Source organism: Mus musculus, chromosome 17 (genome assembly GCF_000001635.26).
Source record: "Mus musculus strain C57BL/6J chromosome 17, GRCm38.p6 C57BL/6J".
Lineage (NCBI taxonomy): Eukaryota > Metazoa > Chordata > Mammalia > Rodentia > Muridae > Mus > Mus musculus.
In genome coordinates this window covers 41,339,925-41,350,829 of record NC_000083.6, presented here as the reverse complement: position 1 = coordinate 41,350,829, position 10,905 = coordinate 41,339,925, and the positions used below count along the sequence as shown (strand labels likewise).

The 10,905-nt window shown below is 38.6% G+C and overlaps 1 pseudogene; it reads right to left on the bottom strand.

Annotated features, from left to right (window-relative positions):
- Gm6771 (predicted gene 6771) lies at nucleotides 3,633–4,865 on the bottom strand (annotated as a pseudogene).

The window sequence follows — 10,905 nt, the reverse complement described above, 5'->3', positions numbered from 1 at the left end:
CCTAAAGACAAGAAAAGCTGTTCTTATCCTTGGGATAAAATCAAAGATCTTAGTTATAGCCAGTATTAAAGCAGCAAAATAAAACAAAATGATAATTGATTGGGAATAACTAGATTTGATAGTGAATAAAGATACACTTACTCTACAGTTATTTTATATTTGTTATAAAGATAAAGCAATCTAAACTGCTGAAATGATGATTCCCAAAGAATATTTATGAAGGAGTGAAATAGTGTATAAAAAGTTAACAACACACTGCATTTACGAACTCCCAACAGCAGTGGATGGCTGCACAAAAATGCTTTCTTTTGTATTTTAAAGATTATAATACAATTACATCACTTCTCCTTTCATTTCCTCCTTCTACACCCTCCTATATACTTCTCCTTACTTTTTTTTTTACAAATTCATAGCATTCTTTTAAAATTAATTGCAACTGCATGCCTATAAGCACAATGTATGTTTGTGTGTATATAACCGTCTCAGTTTATATAATATTACTCATGGGTGTGTTTTCAGGGCTCACCATTTAGTACTGGATAACCAGTCTATTTGCCCTTCTCTTAGGATGACTGTATCTCCCACTCTCAGCATTCCTTTGTTGCCTTTATTTCTTAAGATAGGGCTGAGGCCTCTTCATCTTCCTCCTGTCCAATTTCGCATGCCTATTGGTATCATCCTTAGTCAGCTCATGGTTGAACAGTCCTAATGGTGAGACTTTATGATCATGTCTACTAATAAAGAAAACAATTGTAAAAAAAAAAAATGCCCATACCACATGAAATTGGGAGGGTTTGGGATATGCAGAGTTGTATCCAGGAGGAATCAGAGGAAAGATAATGGGGAAATGTGTTCAAAATGCATTCTTTGCATGTCTGCATTCAATTCCAAAAAAGTGATAAAATATTATATTAAAACTGTATAATGATCCATGGTCACAAAAACAGATAAACAGGTTATAATGAAAGGCTATAATGAAATAATGTCAAGTCACACATCAATATTCTTAGAAATGAAAATAGATTGCATGGGGACTGGAGAAATAACTCAGCAGTTAAGAGCACTTGTTGCTCTTCTAGAGGACCCAGGTTGAATTATAGCAGTCAAATGGTGGCTCAGATCCATCTCTAACTCCGATTCCAAAAGGTCTGACCTCCTGTTCTGACCTCCATGGCATGCACAAGTAGTGCACAAACACACATGCAGGCAAAATATCCATACACATAAAATAATAAAATGAAATAAAATAAAATAAAATAAAACAAGACAGTTATGTGTGTGTTTGCCAGTTCCATTCAAAAACATGAAAGAAACATTATGCAATCCTATAAGTAGGTTATTGTCGATTATTCTTAAATATACTAAAAGATTCAGACTAAAGTGAGAGACATAAACTACCCTGTAAAGCACCCTACAGTCTAGAATGTTAGAGTTCTGTATATTCAGGATCACCAACAGATTTGACATTTGATTTGATTTGAAGTTGGATACTACAAACCTTCCTTAATTGGACTAACTTTCGACTTGCATCATTAGAATTTACAGTTTCTTCCTCAAGCCTGTAATCCCTTCTGAACCAAAACGGTCTAGAGGATGAAGAAAATACAACAGACAGAGACTCTTCCTCTTCTGCCTGAACTTTACTGCACCCAAAGCTTTTCATTCTTATAACAATAATACTCTGTGTCCATATCTCTCTCAGGAAGCCCAAATCTGTTCTCAAAAATTTTGACTAACAAAAATGACTCAAAGAACTGGGAACAAATTTTCATCACTGCTAAAATTTATTTGTGTAAAGGAAGATATATGAGATTTAGAAAAGAGAAAAGGCCAATAAAGTATATTTTAAGATTCAAAATCAGGCTCTGGTTATCCTGTCCCAGTAGAATCAGCCAGACAGTAATGAATTTCTCCAGTAATCTCATGTGACAGCTCTCAGATATCAACCAGCCGTGGCATATGAAGTTGCAGTAAGACTAAGCACATATTCTTCTATTAAAACTAGATAGGGCAGCCCAGTTAGAACCCAAAGGTAGGCAATGTAGTCAGAGACTCCCCCTGCTCCTGGTTTAGGAGTCCCACATGAAGATCCTGCTGCACAACTCTTACATATGTGCAGAGAGCCTAGGTCCATCTGGTGCATGAAACTCGTCCTCCTTCTGCTCCTCTTGCTTCCTTACACCCTCAACTCCATGTTGTCTCTCTTATACTCAAATAAACATAAAATCATGGCATCCAGTTCATAATTGTTGACCACTCCTAAGTGTGGTACCTTCCCTGGAGTGTGATCAACATACCCAGTGGCACTCTATTGAAGGAAAACGATTTCCTCTCTCCCTAAATCTATCAACTGAGAGTAGATTTTTGATGAGTGGTAGAACTTTGTACTCACTTGTCCTCCATGCTTGGATATTCAACTGTTTTGAACTTGTTCTTGCTATCACACTTCTCTGGGTTTTTATTATTCATCTGCCCTATGTAGAGTAAGAACTCTGTTTCGCTTATGAGTCTTTGGGGGAGGATGTGATATAGACATCTTAAGGGCTGAGAAAATCTATCTTCTGTGTGATGTCCAGTTGTGGGTCCCTATGTGATGTTTTTAATTTTTGATAATTCTATATATAAATACAATGTATCACAATTATGTTTACGCTATCTTCCCTCCTTCAATTTCTCCCCCACTCCCACCTGTGAACTCCGTAGCATAGCTCTCTGACTATTTATTTATTTATCTATCTATTTATTTATATATTTATTTATTGTTTTTTATCATCCAGTAAGTGTAATTAATGATCATTTTATATGCAGGTGAAGGGGGCATTCTTTAGGTCATTATCAACCCACCAGTGGTCACATTTCCAAGATAAAGGAGCCTTCTTTTAGCAGCCTACCCATATAAAGTAAAGAATTAATATTCTTCTTCAATAAATGAGTTATCTATAAATATTTGATGTCCATAGCCCTTCCACAAGTAACTAACAGTTTACATCTTTAAAAAGATAATTCATGTGCAACATGGGTTTTGTTATGTATGGTGTGTTAATTAAAACAATACATTGGAGGGGCAAGATCTCTGTTCTGGGCTAAGGATCTAGCTTACAAGCTCAATGCTTGCCTAGCTTGGATAGTGCCCTGGATTTCATTCCTTGTGCCTCCAAATTTTAAAATCCACAAACAAATGCAAGTCTACATGATTCTTTTTGTATGCCGTTAGTTCAAATGTAAACGCTAAGACTAGAATGCATATCTGTAGTCTGAAAGGCTTTAGAGAAGTTCAAACTATTTTATAACTATTCACTGGTGTTCAACCTCATTCAGAGAACTACATCCTTAGAAGGCTGGATTCTGTGCATGCTGATCATTTATTCTTCTTTAGAAACCATGGTGATTTACCAGTACAATTCTGTTCAGAAACTACTGCTATCATTAAAAAATGTTCACCTGGGGGAAGATGTAATTAAAAATTGGATAATTTTTGAAATTATTAGATGTGGAGAAGGTATTACTTATGAATCAGAATTTTTAATCTAAATATCAATACTACTAAAATAATACTATTACAATTTATTTTTTGATGAGTTCACTTTACTATGAAGATAAGCATCCATAACTTTTTTTTGAGGGGGTGGGGAGGGTACAGCGAACTTGATTGATGGTATTCAAGAGAGAAGGGAAGGCTCCTAGGCCCCTCCTGTTATTATGGGGTTCTGGGATGGAAATTGTGAGAGAGATGCTCGGTGGTGGGGGGCCGAGTTGGGATAGGGACTCCGCAGCAACGAGGGCCTCTCTCTTGTTCTCGGTATCCTTGCTGGAGTCGGTGGTCCAAGGTTTCTTACTCCTTGGAGGCCATTTAGGCCATGAGGTACAGCACCCTGTTGCTGTATCTGTATTCATTGTCATACCAGGAAATGAGCTTTACAAAGTTCTCATTTAGAGCAATGTCAGCGCCATCATCAAAGGTGGAAGAGTGGGAGTTCCTGTTGAAGTCGCAGGAGACAACCTTAGTCCTCAGTGTAGCCCAGGATGCCCTTCAGTGGACCTTCAGATGCCTGCTTCACCACCTTCTTGATGTCATCATACTTGACAGGTTTCTCCAGGAGGCATGTCAGATCCACAATGGATACATTGGGAGGAGGAACATGGAAGACCATGCCAGTGAGCTTCCCGTTCAGCTCTGGGAAGACCTTGCCCACAGCCTTCGCAGCACCAGAGGATGCAGGGATGATGTTCTGGGCAGCTCCATGGCCATCAAATCACAGCTTTTCAGAGGGGCCATCCACATTCTTCTGAGTGGGAGTAAAGGCATGGACCATGGTCATGAGCCCTTCCAGGATGACAAAGTTGTCATGGATGACCTTGGCCAGGGGGGCTAAACAGTTGTTGCAGGATGCATTGCTGACAATCTTGAGTGAGTTGTCATATTTATCGTGGTTCACACCCATCATAAACATGGGGGCATCATCAGAAGAGGCAGAGATGATGACCCTTTTGGCCCCACCCTTCAAGAGGGCCCCGGCCTTCTCCATTGTGGTGAAGACGCTAATAGACTCCACTACCTACTCAGCCCCAACATTACCCCGTTTGATGTTAGCAGGATCTCAGTATGGAAGATGGTTATGGGCTTCCTATTGACGACAAGATTCCCATTCTCAGCCTTGATTTTGCCGTTGAATTTGCCATGGGTGGAGTCATACTGGAACATGTAGACCATGTAGTTGAGGTCAATGAAGGGGTGTTGATGGCAACAATATCCACTTTGCCAGATGTAGAGCAGAAGGCAGCCCTGGTAACCAGGTGCCCGATACAGTCAAATCCATTCACCATTTTGTCTATGGGATGAGCACAAGAAAATGTGACTGTCTCTGGATCAGGGAGGAGCAGAGAGCAAGCATCCATATCTTAAAAGTTTGAAAATCAAAGATAAAATTTTGTTAGTTGTTTATAATAGAAATTATAATATCTACTTAAAAAATAGAGACTAGTCCCACTAATAACAGGTAGATAAATATGTTAACTTTGGTCTTTATAATCCACCTGCCTCTGCCTCTGCCTCCCAAGTGCTGGGATTAGAGATGTGCACCACCGCAGCCCGGCTGGCCTTTATAATTTAAACTCAAATCTATTAAAAAAAAAAACTCAACTTCAAAGTGAATTTTTAGCATGCTAAGAAAAACATTGTCATGGTAGAGAGATTCAAGTTCCTCTCCTACTTCCCATGTTTCAATCAATTTATTTATTTTGTTGTCCCATGTACTCTAGTTGATTTATCTCAAAAGCACATGCCTTAGTTTATGTCTTGGTAATTTTGTGCTACAGCACAGCTGTCAGAGAAAGATTTTCATTATTGAAAGAAAATCACTGATTTCTCTAACTGCTGCTGAAACAGTTTTATTTCTGAATCATTTTCCTGTCAAGTCTCTCACATCCAAGTATTCAATTTACTTTAAAATTCATGGACATTCTTCTCAAGTTTCTTTCTTAAGCCAGCAGAAACAACCATAGGAATTCACTGTAGATATAATTGCCATTTCTAATGCAGAGACTAAAACATTTACATACTGTGATGGTTTGTATATTCTTGTACCAGGGAGTGGCACCATTTGGAGGTGTGGCCTTGTTGGAATAAGTGTGACCTGGTTGGAGTAGGTGTGTCACTGTGGGTGTGGGCTTCAGATCCTCACCCTAATTACCTGGAAGTCAGTCTTTCACTAGCAGCCTTTGGATGAAGATGTAGAAGTCTCAGTTCTGCCTGTGCCATGCCTGCCTAGATGCTGCCATGCTCCCACCTTGATGATAATGGACTGAACCTCTGAACCTGTAAGCCAGCCCCAATTAAATGTTGTTTCTTATAAGACTTGCCTTGGTCATGGTGTCTGTTCACAGCAGTAAAACCCTAAGACACATACTTGATATTTACTATAAGCAGAGACAAGAATAAACATCACTGTATTGCTAACCATGTTAAAGCATAGTCCTCTGTTTTTGAATTTTTCTTTTTGAGAGACGTGTGTGTGTGTGTGTGTGTGTGTGTGTGTGTGTGAGAGAGAGAGAGAGAGAGAGAGAGAGAGAGAGAGAGAGAGAGAGAAAGGAATAGAAAGACAGATGTGTATGTATGAGTATGAGTATGATGTGTGTGTGTGTGTGTGTGTGTGTGTGTGTGTGTGTGTGTGTGTATGCATGTGAATGAGACACTGACTAACCTTTATCTGTGGGTCTTATTTACAGAGCCACACATAATAATAATTCAAAGGCTTGAAGCTCTCAAGCAAGCCTTAAGATTATTTCATTTTGTGTTTTCAGCCAGGTAACTAGGAGGCTCAGGCTGGTTATCTTGACTATAAGTTGGAAGAATAGGATCCTATAACTTCTACGTTTTTCTTTTTCAGTGTGACTTCTTTTAGAAAGAGCTTTGCAGTAGGAGGAAAAGCAGGCATCACCAACAAAGCAGTGGTGGCTCCTGCATAAATGTAGGTAGGTAAACAGTGAGTGGGGCCTTCCAACTGCCTCTTGAAGGACACACTTCCTTGGATAAAATGGGTATAAAAGGTGCTCCCTGAGAGTTAATGACAAGCTTACTGATTTGTTCTCACTTCCTCCCTGAGTGGTTGATTCCTCTCCATTTCATCTCCAAACCCAAGGGCAAGTACGGCCAGGCAGCAGGCATTCCAGGGTACAAAGCAACACTTTGGCACACATAATTAGTTTCCAATAGCTTGGGGAAATGAAATTATTTGACTAAGAGTAGGGGATAAGCAAGAGTGAGCTCAGAAGATATCATTTTAATATAAGTGGGTCATGCCTGTGCTGCTGTGTTCATCTTCTAAAGAGTGATATGTGAACTAGGAGATGCCTCCAAGTATTATTGGATAGAGTTCTGCCATCCTAGCTATCCCTGTCTAGATGAGGATTATCCTTAAGTGAGAGAATTTCTCCACACTTCCTTTATTTCTGCTCTACTTTTGGAAACTGTAGATTTGAGTTGAAGAAGAACCCATGCCTTTATAAAGAGCCAGGATAAAATAGAATAAAAATTTCCATATTGGATGATATTAGAAATACACACACGGGCTGGAGAGATGGCTCAATGGTTAAGAGCACCGACTGCTCTTCCGAAAGTCCTGAGTTCAAATCTCAGAAACCACATGGTGGCTCACAACCATCCCTAATGAAATCTGATGCCCTCTTCTGGTGCATCTGAAGACAGCAACAGTGCACTTATGTGTTATAATAATAATAATAATAATAATAATAATAATAAAGAAACACACACATATATAAAACTGTTAGTAGTAGCAGTGACGAGAAGCTGATGTAATGTCAGACTGGGTGTGAGACTGGGATATAGTACAATGAATATATAATACTTCTTTAAATTTAAGATCATGATTCTTATTTATTTGTTTGTTTGTTTGTTTATTTTTTTATCAGCATAGCCCACTATAGTCCAGCATAGCCTTAAACATTCAGCAATGCCTCAGATTCCTGAGTCTTGGGATTGTGGCTATATACAATGTCCTAAAAAACCATCATTATTTAAACTAAATACTGTATTCTGAAACTAGTTAAATATTATGATCATTAAAATCAAAAGAAAAAGTAAATATGAATAAAACCTATTACAAATTACTGTCATCTCTATATTATAGATAAAGGTGATACAGTGTTAAGAGTAATTTCCTGTCTTTTAAAAATAATTGCCTATTTTTATTATTTTCTTCACTTTTTCTTCAAGTAACATCCCAGGTACACCATGGTGGCCTCAAATTCCCTGTATCGCTAAGGTTTGTTATCACCTCCTAATCCTCCTGACTTCATCTTCTAAGTACTGGGACAGGAGATGTGAGTCACTGAATCTGGTTGCTTTGATACTTTTGAAGAACATGTGACCCTAGAATCTTCTCAGTAATTACTTTTAAATGGCAAGCAAGTCATAAATGCATGTATTATGTAAACTACAATTTTTACTGCTTTAAAATAGATATCTATCATAGACTAGCTACACCAAGTTCAACATATGCTCCAATCTACATGTTTACTTTTTAATGTATATGTGCCTTTGCACTGGGAAAACTTCTAATCTTTCTTAATATTTTTCAAGAACATAATAAACTGTAAATAGCAAATGAATTTATAGATATATAAATTACTCTTTCTAGTTGGGTCATTGTAAGTCAATGCATACTGGGAGCATAACGCTTGAATAAAAACCGTATGAGAAGTGAAAGTCTTAAATTTGTGAATCTCCAGGGAGCCTCAGTATGATGACTGACACTAGAGGATCCTACCAATGCTGAAATTCATATTTCAACAATAAAAAGCCAGAATGACTGAACAGGGAAATGACTAAACTCTACCTCATTTTTGTGTGAAAAAGCTAGAACTAAAACCAACTTTTTCTAGGAAATGACAATGAAACTGGCAAATACCAGTAGACTTGGTAATTTGAGATGATTGAATATATAATATTCAAATTTATTATTTTTCTTTACACAAGTAAACTGATAAGGTTTTTGTTTTGGATACTTCCCATCTCTATGGTCAATGTGCTGCCTTGGTGTCAACTTCTAAAATGTTGCAATCATTCTTGTGAAGACAAATCTTTATTCTAAAATATGTAAGGATAAGCAAATAAGAGGGGACAGGGAAAAGGCAAGTCATTTATCATTTAATTGTATATTTCCCAAATACTCAGTCCATTTATTTAAGGGACCACAAACATCATCTGCCCGAAGATGAATGCACCCTCAAGGAACAGGATTTGCTATAGGTACAGAACAATGCAAGACAGCAACCTTTATCTCATCAACAATGGATATTCTTGAGAGTGGGTACAAAAGGGTTAAATTTCAAAATAATGTATAACTGCACACAGGAAGGTATCCATGTAACATTGCTGAATGGCAATGCCCTGGTCATATTTAACATAGGAAAAGGGACTACAGATTATGCCTTACAACTTCAGAGGGCTACATAAATTCCTCCATGATTGCACTGTACAGAAATACCCATAATTTGAAGTCTGATTTTTTATTTTTCAATATCTTTTGTTACCAACATTCTCTGGAAATCAGTCTGGCAGTTCCTCAGAAAACTGGACATAGTACTATTACCTGAGGACCCAGCTATACCACTCCTGAGCATATATCCAGAAGATGTTCCAACATGTAGTAAGGACACTTGTTCCACTATGTTCATAGAAGTCATATTTATAATAGTCAGAAGCTGTAAAGAACCCAGATGTCCCTCAATAGAGGAATGGATACAGAATATGTGGTACATTTATACAATAGAATACTACTCAGCTATTAGAAACAATGACTTCATGAAATTCGCAGGCAAATGGATGGATCTAGAAATTATCATCCTCAGTCACAAAAGAACACACATGGTATATACTCAATGATAAGTGGATATTAGGCAAAAAACATGGAAAACCCATGATACAACTCACAGACCACATGAAACTTAAGAGGAAAGAAGTCCAAAAAAGTGATGCTTCAGTCCTACTTAAGGGGAACAAAATAATCAAGGGAAGTAAAAGGTGTGAGGGATTTGGGAGGAAGAGAAGACTGGAAAGCGAAAAAGAGGGGAAGAATCAGGTATGAAAGAAGATGGAGATGTACAGAGAGTCAGGAAATTGAACAGAGGTATATAGCAATGGGGGATGGGGAAGTGAGGGTAGCAACCAGAAAGTCCTAGATGCCAGGAAAGCAAAAGCCTACCAGGACCTCAGGACCCCACGGGGATGACATTAGTTGAAATACCCCACAAAGAGAAGGAAGAGCCTGTCAAGACCATATCCAGAGGTTAGGCATTTCCCCCATCCCCAGTTGAGGAATGGGGCCACCCATCCACTTCCAAAATTTTAACCCAGAATTACTTCTGTCTAAAGGAAATACAGGGACAAAGAGTGGAGCAGAAACTGAAGGAAAGGCCATCCACAAACTGCCCCACCTGGGGATCCATTCCACATGCAGACACCAAACCCAGACACTACTGTGAATGCCAAAAAGTGCTTGCTGACAGGAGTCTGTTACAGCTGTCTCTTTAGAGGCTCTGCCAGATCCTGACCAATACAGATGTGAGTGCTCACATCCAACCATCAGACTGAGCACAGGGACCCCAATGGAGGAGTTAGGGGAAGGACTGAAAAAAGGTGAAGGAGCTTTATATGGCATCACTGGGAGGGAAGGCCTTTGGTCCTGTGAAAGCCTGATGCCCAGTGTAGAGGAATGGTAGGGCTACGGTAAGGCAGGAGTGGGTAGGTGGGTAGGCAAACACTCCCATAGAAGCAGGGTAAGTGGGGATGGTATAGGTGGTTTGCAGAGAGGAAACCGGGAAATGGGTTACCATTTGAAATATAAATAAATAAATATCAAATAAAATAAATAAATAAATAAATAAATAAGTAAAAATACAAATAAATAAAAAATAAAAAGATTTTGTTCAGATGGGGAAAGATACTTAATAGATTTGTGAATTTCAGGAAAGAATGTATTAGTAAGATCTACTTTTTGTGAAAAAAATCAAAACAATGCATTCTTGCACTAAGTTGGTCTTCTCAGGGCTTTGGCATCATGTGCATATTCAAACACACACACTCACATACACACACACACACACACACACACACACACACACACTGAGCTCTCTCTTGCTTGTTCTCTGTCTCTGTCTCTCTTTCTCTCTCACACAGATGCACATGCACTTATATTCACTTACACACATGCCCACATTCACACATACTCATACACACACATATGCAAACATACTCACACATGTGTACTCACACTCTGTCTTTTTTTCATGCAGGCATGCATGTGCATGCACACACATACATAGGCACACACAGACACACACATACACACACATACACACACACACAAACACAGGCTGGCACATACA